Here is a 9,613-nt window from a genome sequence, read left to right as displayed (position 1 = left end):
CCGCATTTTATGATTATGAAATTTGGCAAATGGATGTCAAAACTGCATTCCTTAATGGATATCTTAAAGAAGAGTTGTATATGATGCAACCAGAAGGTTTTGTCGATCCAAAAGGTGCTAACAAAGTGTGCAAGCTCCAGCGATCCATTTATGGACTGGTGCAAGCCTCTTGGAGTTGGAATATACGCTTTGATAGTGTGATCAAAGCATATTGTTTTATACAGACTCTTGGAGAAGCTTGTATTTACAAGAAAGTGAGTGGGAGCTCTGTAGCATTTCTGATATTATATGTGGATGACATATTGTTGATCAGAAATGATAATGAATTTTTGAATAGCATAAAAGGATACTTGAATAAGAATTTTTCAATGAAAGACCTCGGTGAAGCTGCTTATATATTGCGCATCAAGATCTATAGAGATAGATCAAGACGCTTAATTGGACTTTCACAAAGCACATACCTTGATAAAGTTTTGAAGAAGTTCAAAATGGATCAGTCAAAGAAAGGGTTCTTGCCTGTGTTACAAGGTATGAAGTTGAGTCAGACTCGATGCCCGACTACTACAGAAGATAGAGAGAAAATGAAAGTCATTCCCTATGCCTCAGCCATAGGTCCTATCATCTATGCAATGCTGTGTACCAGACCTGATGTGTGCCTTGCTATTAGTTTAGCAGGGAAGTACCAAAGTAATCCAGGAGTGGATCACTGGACAGTGGTCAAGAACATCCTGAAATACCTGAAAAGGACTAAGGATATGTTTCTCGTTTATGGAGGTGACAAAGAGCTCGTCGTAAATGGTTACGTCGATGCAAGCTTTGACACTGATCTGGATGACTCTAAGTCACAAACCGGATACATATTTATATTGAATGGTGGAGCTGTCAGTTGGTGCAGTTCTAAGCAGAGCGTCGTGGCGGGATCTACGTGTGAAGCGGAGTACTTAGCTGCTTCGGAGGCAGTAAATGAAGGAGTCTGGATGAAGGAGTTCATATCCGATCTAGGTGTAATACCTAGTGCCTCGGGTCCAATGAAAATCTTTTGTGACAATACTGGTGCAATTTCCTTGGGAAAGGAATCCAGATTTCACAAGAGAACCAAGCACATCAAGAGACGCTTCAATTACATCCGTGATCAAGTCAAGGAGGGAGACATATAGATTTGCAAGATACATACGGATCTGAATGTTGCAGACCCGTTGACTAAGCCTCTCTCACGAGCAAAACATGATCAGCACCAAGACTCCATGGGTGTTAGAATCATTACTATGTAATCTAGATTATTGACTCTAGTGCAGGTGGGAGACTGAAGGAAATATGCCCTAGAGGCAATAATAAAGTTTTTATTTATATTTCCTTATATCATGATAAATGTTAATTATTCATGCTAGAATTGTATTAACCGGAAACTTAGTACATGTGTGAATACATAGGCAAAGAGAGTGTACCTAGTGTGCCTCTACTTGACTAGATCGTTAACCAAAGATGGTTAAGTTTCCTGACCATAGACATGTGTTGTCATTTGATGAACCGGGTCATATCATTAGAGAATGATGTGATGGACAAGACCCATATGTTAGCTTAGCATAATGATCGTTTAGTTTTTCTGCTATTGCTGTCTTCATGACTTATACATGTTCCTCAGACTATGAGATTATGGAACTCCCGAATATCGGAGGAACACCTTGTGTGCTATTTATAACCCACAAGTATAGGGGATCGCAACAGTTTTCGAGGGTAGATTATTCAACCCAAATTTATTGATTCGACACAAGAGGAGCCAAAGAATATTCTCAAGTATTAGCAGTTGAGTTGTCAATTCAACCACACCTGGATAACTTAATATCTGCAGCAAAGTATTTAGTAGCAAAGTAGTATGGAAGTAACGATTATGGTGGCAAAAGTAACAGTAGTAGTTTTGTAGTAATTGTAACAGTGGCAACGGTAAAGTAACTAAGCAAAGAGCAATATGTGAAAAGCTCGTAGGCATTGGATCGGTGATGGAGAATTATGCCGGATGCAATTCCTCATGCAATAGTTATAACATAGGGTGACACATAACTAGCTCTAGTTCATCAATGTAATGTAGGCATGTATTCCGAATATAGTCATACGTGCTTATGGAAAAGAACTTGCATGACATCTTTTGTCCTACCCTCCCGTGGCAGCGGGGTCCTATTGGAAACTAAGGGATATTAAGGCCTCCTTTTAATAGAGTACCGGACCAAAGCATTAACACTTAGTGAATACATGAACTCCTCAAACTACAGTCATCACCGGTAAGTGTCCCGATTATTGTCACTTCGGGGTTAACGGATCATAACACATAATAGGTGACTATAGACTTGCAAGATAGGATCAAGAACTCACATATATTCATGAAAACATAATAGGTTCAGATCTAAAATCATGGCACTCGGGCCCTAGTGACAAGCATTAAGCATAGCAAAGTCATAACTACATCAATCTCATAACATAGTGGATACTAGGGATCAAACCCTAACAAAACTAACTCGATTACATGATAAATCTCATCCAACCCATCACCGTGCAGCAAGCCTATGATGGAATTACTCACGCACGGCGGTGAGCATCATGGCATTGGTGATGGAGGAAGGTTGATGATGACGATGGCGACGGATTCCCCTCTCCGGAGCCCCGAACGGACTCCAGATCAGCCCTCCCAAGAGAGATTAGGGCTTGGCGGCGGCATAGTATCATAAAACGCGATGAATCCTTCTCTCTAATTTTTTTCTCCCCGAACGTGAATATATAGAGTTGGAGTTGAGGTTGGTGGAGCACCAGGGGGCCCATGAGGCAGGGGGGCGCCCGGGGTGTAGGCGCGCCCCCACCCTCGTGGATAGGGTGTGGGCCGCATGGCCTTGATTCTTTCGCCGGTATCTTTTATTAATTCCAAAAATATTCTCCGTGAAGTTTCAGGTCATTCCGAGAACTTTTATTTCTGCACAAAAATAACACCATGGCAATTCTGCTGAAACCATCGTCAGTCCGGGTTAGTTCCATTAAAATCATGCAAGTTAGAGTCCAAAACAAGGGCAAAAGTGTTTGGAAAAGTAGATACGACGGAGACGTATCAACTCCCCCAAGCTTAAACCTTTGCTTGTCCTCAAGCAATTCAGTTGAGAAACTGAAAGTGATAAAGAAAAACTTTACAAACTCTGTTTGCTCTTGTTGTTGCAAATATGTAAAGCCAGCATTCAAGTTTTCAGCAAAGATTATGAACTAACCATATCCATAATAACATTTAGGTCTCATGTTTACTCATATCAATGGCACAATCAACTAGCGAGAAATAATAATAAATCTCGGATGACAACACTTTCTCAAAACAATCATAATATGATATAACAAGATGGTATCTCGCTAGCCCTTTCTGAGACCGCAAAACATAAATGCAGAGCACCTCTGAAGATCAAGGACTTACTAAACATTGTAACTCATGGTAAAAGAGATCCGGTCATAGTCATACTCAATATAAATTAATAGTAATGGATGCAAATGACAGCGGTGCTCTCCAGCTGGTGCTTTTTAATAAGAGGGTGATGACTCAACATAAAAGTAAATAGATAGGCCCTTCGCAGAGGGAAGCAGGTATTTTTAGAGGTGCCAGAGCTCGATTTTGAAATAGAGATGAATAATATTTTGAGCGGCATACTTTCATTGTCAACATAACAACCGAGATATCTCGATATCTTCCATGCTACACACATTATAGGCGGTTCCCAAGAAGAATGGTAAAGTTTATACTCCCCCACCACCAACAAGCATCAATCCATGGCTTGCTCAAAACAATGAGTGCCTCCAACTAGCAATAGCCCTGGGGGAGTTTTGTTTGCAATTATTTCGATTTGATTTGCTTAGAGCATGGGACTGGGCATCCCGGTGACCAGCCATTTTCTCGTGAGTGAGGAGCGCAGTCCACTCCTCTTGAGAATAACCTGCCTAGCATGGGAGATACAGACAGCCCTAGTTGACACATGAGCTATTTGAGCATACAAAACAGAATTTCATTTGAAGGTTTAGAGTTTGGCACATACAAATTTACTTGTAACGGCAGGTAAATACCGCATATAGGAAGGTATGGTGGACTCATATGGAATAACTTTGGGGTTTATGGAAGTGGATGCACAAGCAGTATTCCCGCTTAGTACAAGTGAAGGCAAGAAAAAGACTGGGAAGCGACCAACTAGAGAGCGACAACAATCATGAACATGCATTAAAATTAATAAACATTGAGTGCAAGCATGAGTAGGATATAATCGACCATGAACATAAATATCGTGGAGGCTATGTTGATTTTGTTTCAACTACATGTGTGAACATGTGCCAAGTCAAGCCACTCGAATCGTTCAAAGGAGGATACCATCCTGTCATACCACATCACAACCATTTTAATAGCATGCTGGCACGCAAGGTAAACCATTATAAGCTCCTAGCTAATTAAGAATGGCATAAGCAACTATAATCTCTAATTGTCATTGCAAACATGTTCATTCATAATAGGCTGAATCAGGAACGATGAACTAATCATATTTACAAAAACAAGAGAGGTCGAGTTCATACCAGCTTCTCTCATCTCAATCAGTCCATCATATATCGTCATTATTGCCTTTCACTTGCGCGACTGAATGGTGTGAATAATAATAATAGTGCACGTGCAATTGGACTAAGATGGAATCTGCAAGCATCTGACACACATGAGAAGACAAGATAATATGGGCTCTTTGTTAAATCAACAATAATGCATATAAGAGCCACTTCAACATTTTCATTATGGTCTTCTCCTCTCGACCCCCAAAGAAAATAAAAGAAATAAAACTATTTACACGAGAAAGCTCCCAACAAGCAAAAGAAGAACAAGAATTTTTTTGGGTTTTCTTTTAATTATTACTACAACAAGCATTGAAAGTAAACTAGCTAAAAGCTACAACTAATTTTTTTTGGTTTTTCTTAAGGTTTTTCAAACACACAAGAAGAAGACTAGAAAAAGAAAATAAACTAGCATGGATAGTACAATGAAAAAGTATGAGCACCGATAACTGGAATGAGTGTGTGAACATGAATGTAATGTCGGTGAGAAATACGTACTCCCCCAAGCTTAGGCTTTTGGCCTAAGTTGGTCTAGGGCCACGGCTGGCCTGGCGGATATCCAAAGTTGTAGCTGGGGTCGTACTGTGATGCAGCAGCTATTGCCTCATGAGCTGCCGCTTGGAGGCGAGCTACCTCAGTCCCCCTCTTATGCCCGTTCGCCTCCTCCCTGATTATAATATATCTCCCTTGTGTCTGAAAGTCAAAAAACAGTAGGAGCAGGGAGAGCAACATGGAAAATGCGGTGCCTGTCAAACATTAGTCGGTACTAGAGAGGTTGTTCATTCCTCTCAATAAACTGATGGCGAACCATAGCCTCATAACCTAGATAAGTGGGAGGCAATTCCATATCATTTTCATGTATGGGTATCTCAAGAAAATTAGCCACACGGGTTGCATAAATTCCTCCAAAAAGGTCTCCACTTAAACCATTATTATGCAACCTTCGTGCAACAATGACCCCCAAGTCATATTGTTTATCTCCTAAAACAACACTCTTGAGAACCCTTAGATCTGGAACACACATGTGGCATGCCTCATCCTTACCATTTATGCATCTACCTATAAAGAGAGCAAAATAATGTATAGCAGGAAAATGAATGCTCCCCATGGTACCTCGTGTTATTTCTCTAGATTCCCCCACAGTGATACTAGAAAGAAAATCTTTAAACTCAGATTTGCGAGGTTCACTCGCACTACCCCACTGCGGAAGTTTACAAGCAGTATTAAAATCCTCTAAGTCCACAGTATAAGATTTACCATAGATATCAAATAGGATAGTGTGAGAATTACATGAAGATGAAAATTTGAACCTTCTCACAAAGGAATCAGTTAGGTAATAATACTGAGGGCACTTATCTAGCATGAAGCCCTCGAGTTCAGCATTACACACATATGCATCAAATTCCTCCTTAATTCCTGCTCGAACCATGAAATCTTCCGACGGCCATTCACAAGGCCTCACTTGAGCTTCTCTTGGTGGTTCATGGTCCGGCTTACGTATTGCGGGCCTGGGTCCTTGCTTCCTTGAAGAACCACCTTGGTACATTTTCCTAAACATATTTATTCCTCTGAAAAATTTCTGTAATTTTTAGTAACTCAAAATAAAAGTGAACCAAACTCAACAAAATTGATAGCAACTACTCCCACAAGTGCCTAGAGACTATATCATGCATTAGAACTACTTGGGACCATATAAATTGGACATGCAAGCTCAAGAACAGGGTCACCTAAGCAGCAAAAATTTGCAATAAATAAAGCACTAGAACAAAAGCTAATTGGACCATTGGAGGAGTCACATACCGAAGAACAATCCCCCAAAGCAGTTTTGTGAATGGATCTTTGAGTAAGGAGATCGAAAATCGCAGCAAAACGAGCTAGAACACGGGCTTGAGTTAGGTGATGAGTTTTCTGGAGGAAGAAGGAGTGTGTGGGTGCTGGAATAAGTGGAGGGAGGCCACCAAGGGCCCACGAGGTAGGGGGCGCACCCAGGGGGGTGGGCGCGCCCTGGACCCTCGTGGCCAGGTGGTGTGGCCCCCAGGTGTGTTCTTAGTGCCAATAATTCTTAAATATTCTAGAAAAAAAATCATATTTCAATTTCAGGACATTTGGAGAACTTTTATTTTCGGGGTATTTTTTATTGCATGGAAAATTCAGAAAACAGACAGAAAATACTATTTTTGCTTTATTTAATCTAAATAACAGAAAGTAAAAGGAGGGTACAGAAGGTTGTGCTTTCTAACTTCACCCATCTCATGCTCATCAAAAGGAATCCACTAACAAGGTTGATCAAGTCTTGTTAACAAACTCATTCCAAATAACATGGAACCGGAGAAATTTCGAATAACACTAGGTTACCTCAACGGGGATATGCACATCCCCAATAATAAGAATATCATATTTCTTCTTGACAGTAGGAAGAGGAAATTCAAAACCTCCAATACCAATCGATGGAATTTTTCCAATAGAGTTTATACTATGGACTTGAGGTTGTTTCCTCGGAAAGTGTACCGTATGCTCATTACCATTAACATGAAAAGTGACATTGCCTTTGTTGCAATCAATAACAGCCCCTGCAGTATTCAAAAAGGGTCTACCAAGGATAATCGACATACTATCGTCCTCGGGAATATCAAGAATAACGAAGTCCGTTAAAATAGTAACATTTGCAACCACAACAGGCACATCCTCACAAATACCGACATGTATAGCAGTTGATTTATCAGCCATTTGCAAAGATATTTCAGTAGGTGTCAACTTATTCAAATCAAGTCTACGATATAAAGAGAGAGGCATAACACTAACACCGGCTCTAAGATCACATAAAGCAGTTCTAACATAGTTTCTTTTAATGGAGCATGGTATAGTTGGTACTCCTGGATCTCCAAGTTTCTTACGTATTCCACCCTTAAAAGTATAATTAGCAAGCATGGTGGAAATTTCAGCTTCCGGTATCTTTCTTTTATTTGTAACAATATCCTTCATATACTTAGCATAAGGATTCATTTTAAGCATATCAGTAAAATGCATACACAAAAAGATAGGTCTAATCATTTCAGCAAAGCGCTCAAAATCCTCATCATCCTTTTTCTTGGATGGTTTGGGAGGAAAGGGCATGGGTTCTGAACCCATGGTTCTCTTTCTTTACCGTGCTTCCTAGCAACAAAGTCTCTCTTATCATAACATTGATTCTTTGATTGTGGGTTATCAAGATCAACAGCAGGTTCAATCTCTACATCATTGTTATTACTAGGTTGAGCATCAACATGAAAATCATCATTAACATTATCACTAGGTTCATGTTCATCACCAGATTGTGTTTCAGCATCAGAAATAGAAATATCATTGGGATTCTCAGGTGTGTCAACTACAGGTTCACTAGAAGCATGCAAAGTCCTATCATTTTTCTTTTTCCTCTTTTTAGAAAGACTAGGTGCATCAACATTAGTTCTTTGAGAATCTTGCTCAATTCTCTTAGGGTGGCCCTCAGGATACAAAGGTTCCTGAGTCATTTTACCACCTCTAGTCATAACTCTAACAGCATTATCATTTTTCTTATTATTTAATTCATTGAGCAAATCATTTTGAGCTTTAAGCACTTGTTCTACTTGAGTGGTAACCATAGAAGCATATTTACTAATGAGTTTAAGTTCACCTTTAACACTAGACATATAATCACTCAAGTGTTCAATCATATAAGCATTGCGTTTCAATTGTCTACCAACATAAGCATTGAAGTTTTCTTGTTTAGCAATAAAATTATCAAACTCATCTGAGCATTGGCTAGCAGACTTATAATGAGGAATATCACCTTCATCAAATCTATAGAGAGAATTTACCTCTACTACCTGTGTCGGGTTATCAAGACCACGTATTTCTTCAACAGGTGGCAAATTAAGACCATGTATTTCTTCAATAGGAGGTAAATTCTTAACATCTTTAGCTTTAATACCTTTTTCTTTCATAGATTTCTTTGCCTCTTGCATATCTTCAGGACTGAGAAATAGAATACCCCTTTTCTTCGGATTTGGCTTAGGAGTTGGTTCAGGAAGTGTCCAATCATTTTCATTACTCAACATATTATTCAATAGCAATTCAGCTTGATCAACAATTCTTTCCCTGAAAACACAACCAACACAACTATCGAGGTGGTCTCTGGAAGCATCGGTTAGTCCATTATAAAAGATATCAAGTATTTCATTTTTCTTAAGAGGATGATCACGCAAAGCATTAAGTAATTGGAGAAGCCTCCTGCAAGCTTGTGGGAGACTCTCTTCTTCAATTTGCACAAAATTATATATTTCCCTTAAAGCAGCTTGTTTCTTATGAGAAGGGAAATATTTAGCAGAGAAGTAATAAATCATATCCTGGGGACTACGCACACAACCAGGACCAAGAGAATTAAACCATGTTTTAGCATCACCCTTGAATGAGAACAAAAATAATTTAAGGATATAGTAGTAGCGAGTTTTCTCATCATTAGTGAATATGGTGGCTATATCATTTAATTTAGTAAGATGTGCCACAATAGTTTCAGATTCATAGCCGTAGAAAGGATCAGATTCAACCAAAGTAATTATCTCAATATCAACAGAGAAATCATAATCCATATCTGTCGTGGAATTGTCACGGTAGATGTCCTCGTGCAAGGACTTAGTCGTGGAGCCATCGCAACTAGGAAGCTTAAAGGGGTTAAACGGGACAAAGGACATGAGGATTATACTGGTTCGGCCCCTTACGGTGAAGGTAAAAGCCTACTCCAGTTGAGGTTGGATTACTTAGGGTTTCGATGACCAGGGAGCTAAACCGCTGTGCCTGGCTATCGATCTGATCTTACCTCTCCTGAACCGCCGCTGGGTCGTCCCTTTATATAGAGAGGTTAACACCCAGCGGCTCTCAGAGACCCGGCCGGCTTATAAACAGTGTCCGGTTCGGACTCTTAACTATTCTTGCCTTACACTATAAGTCATGCCTTAACGGCGGTTTATCACTACGGGCCTTAAGCCGC

The sequence above is a fragment of the Triticum aestivum genome, chromosome 7D (assembly GCF_018294505.1).
Source record: "Triticum aestivum cultivar Chinese Spring chromosome 7D, IWGSC CS RefSeq v2.1, whole genome shotgun sequence".
Lineage (NCBI taxonomy): Eukaryota > Viridiplantae > Streptophyta > Magnoliopsida > Poales > Poaceae > Triticum > Triticum aestivum.
This window is presented reverse-complemented; position numbering follows the sequence as displayed.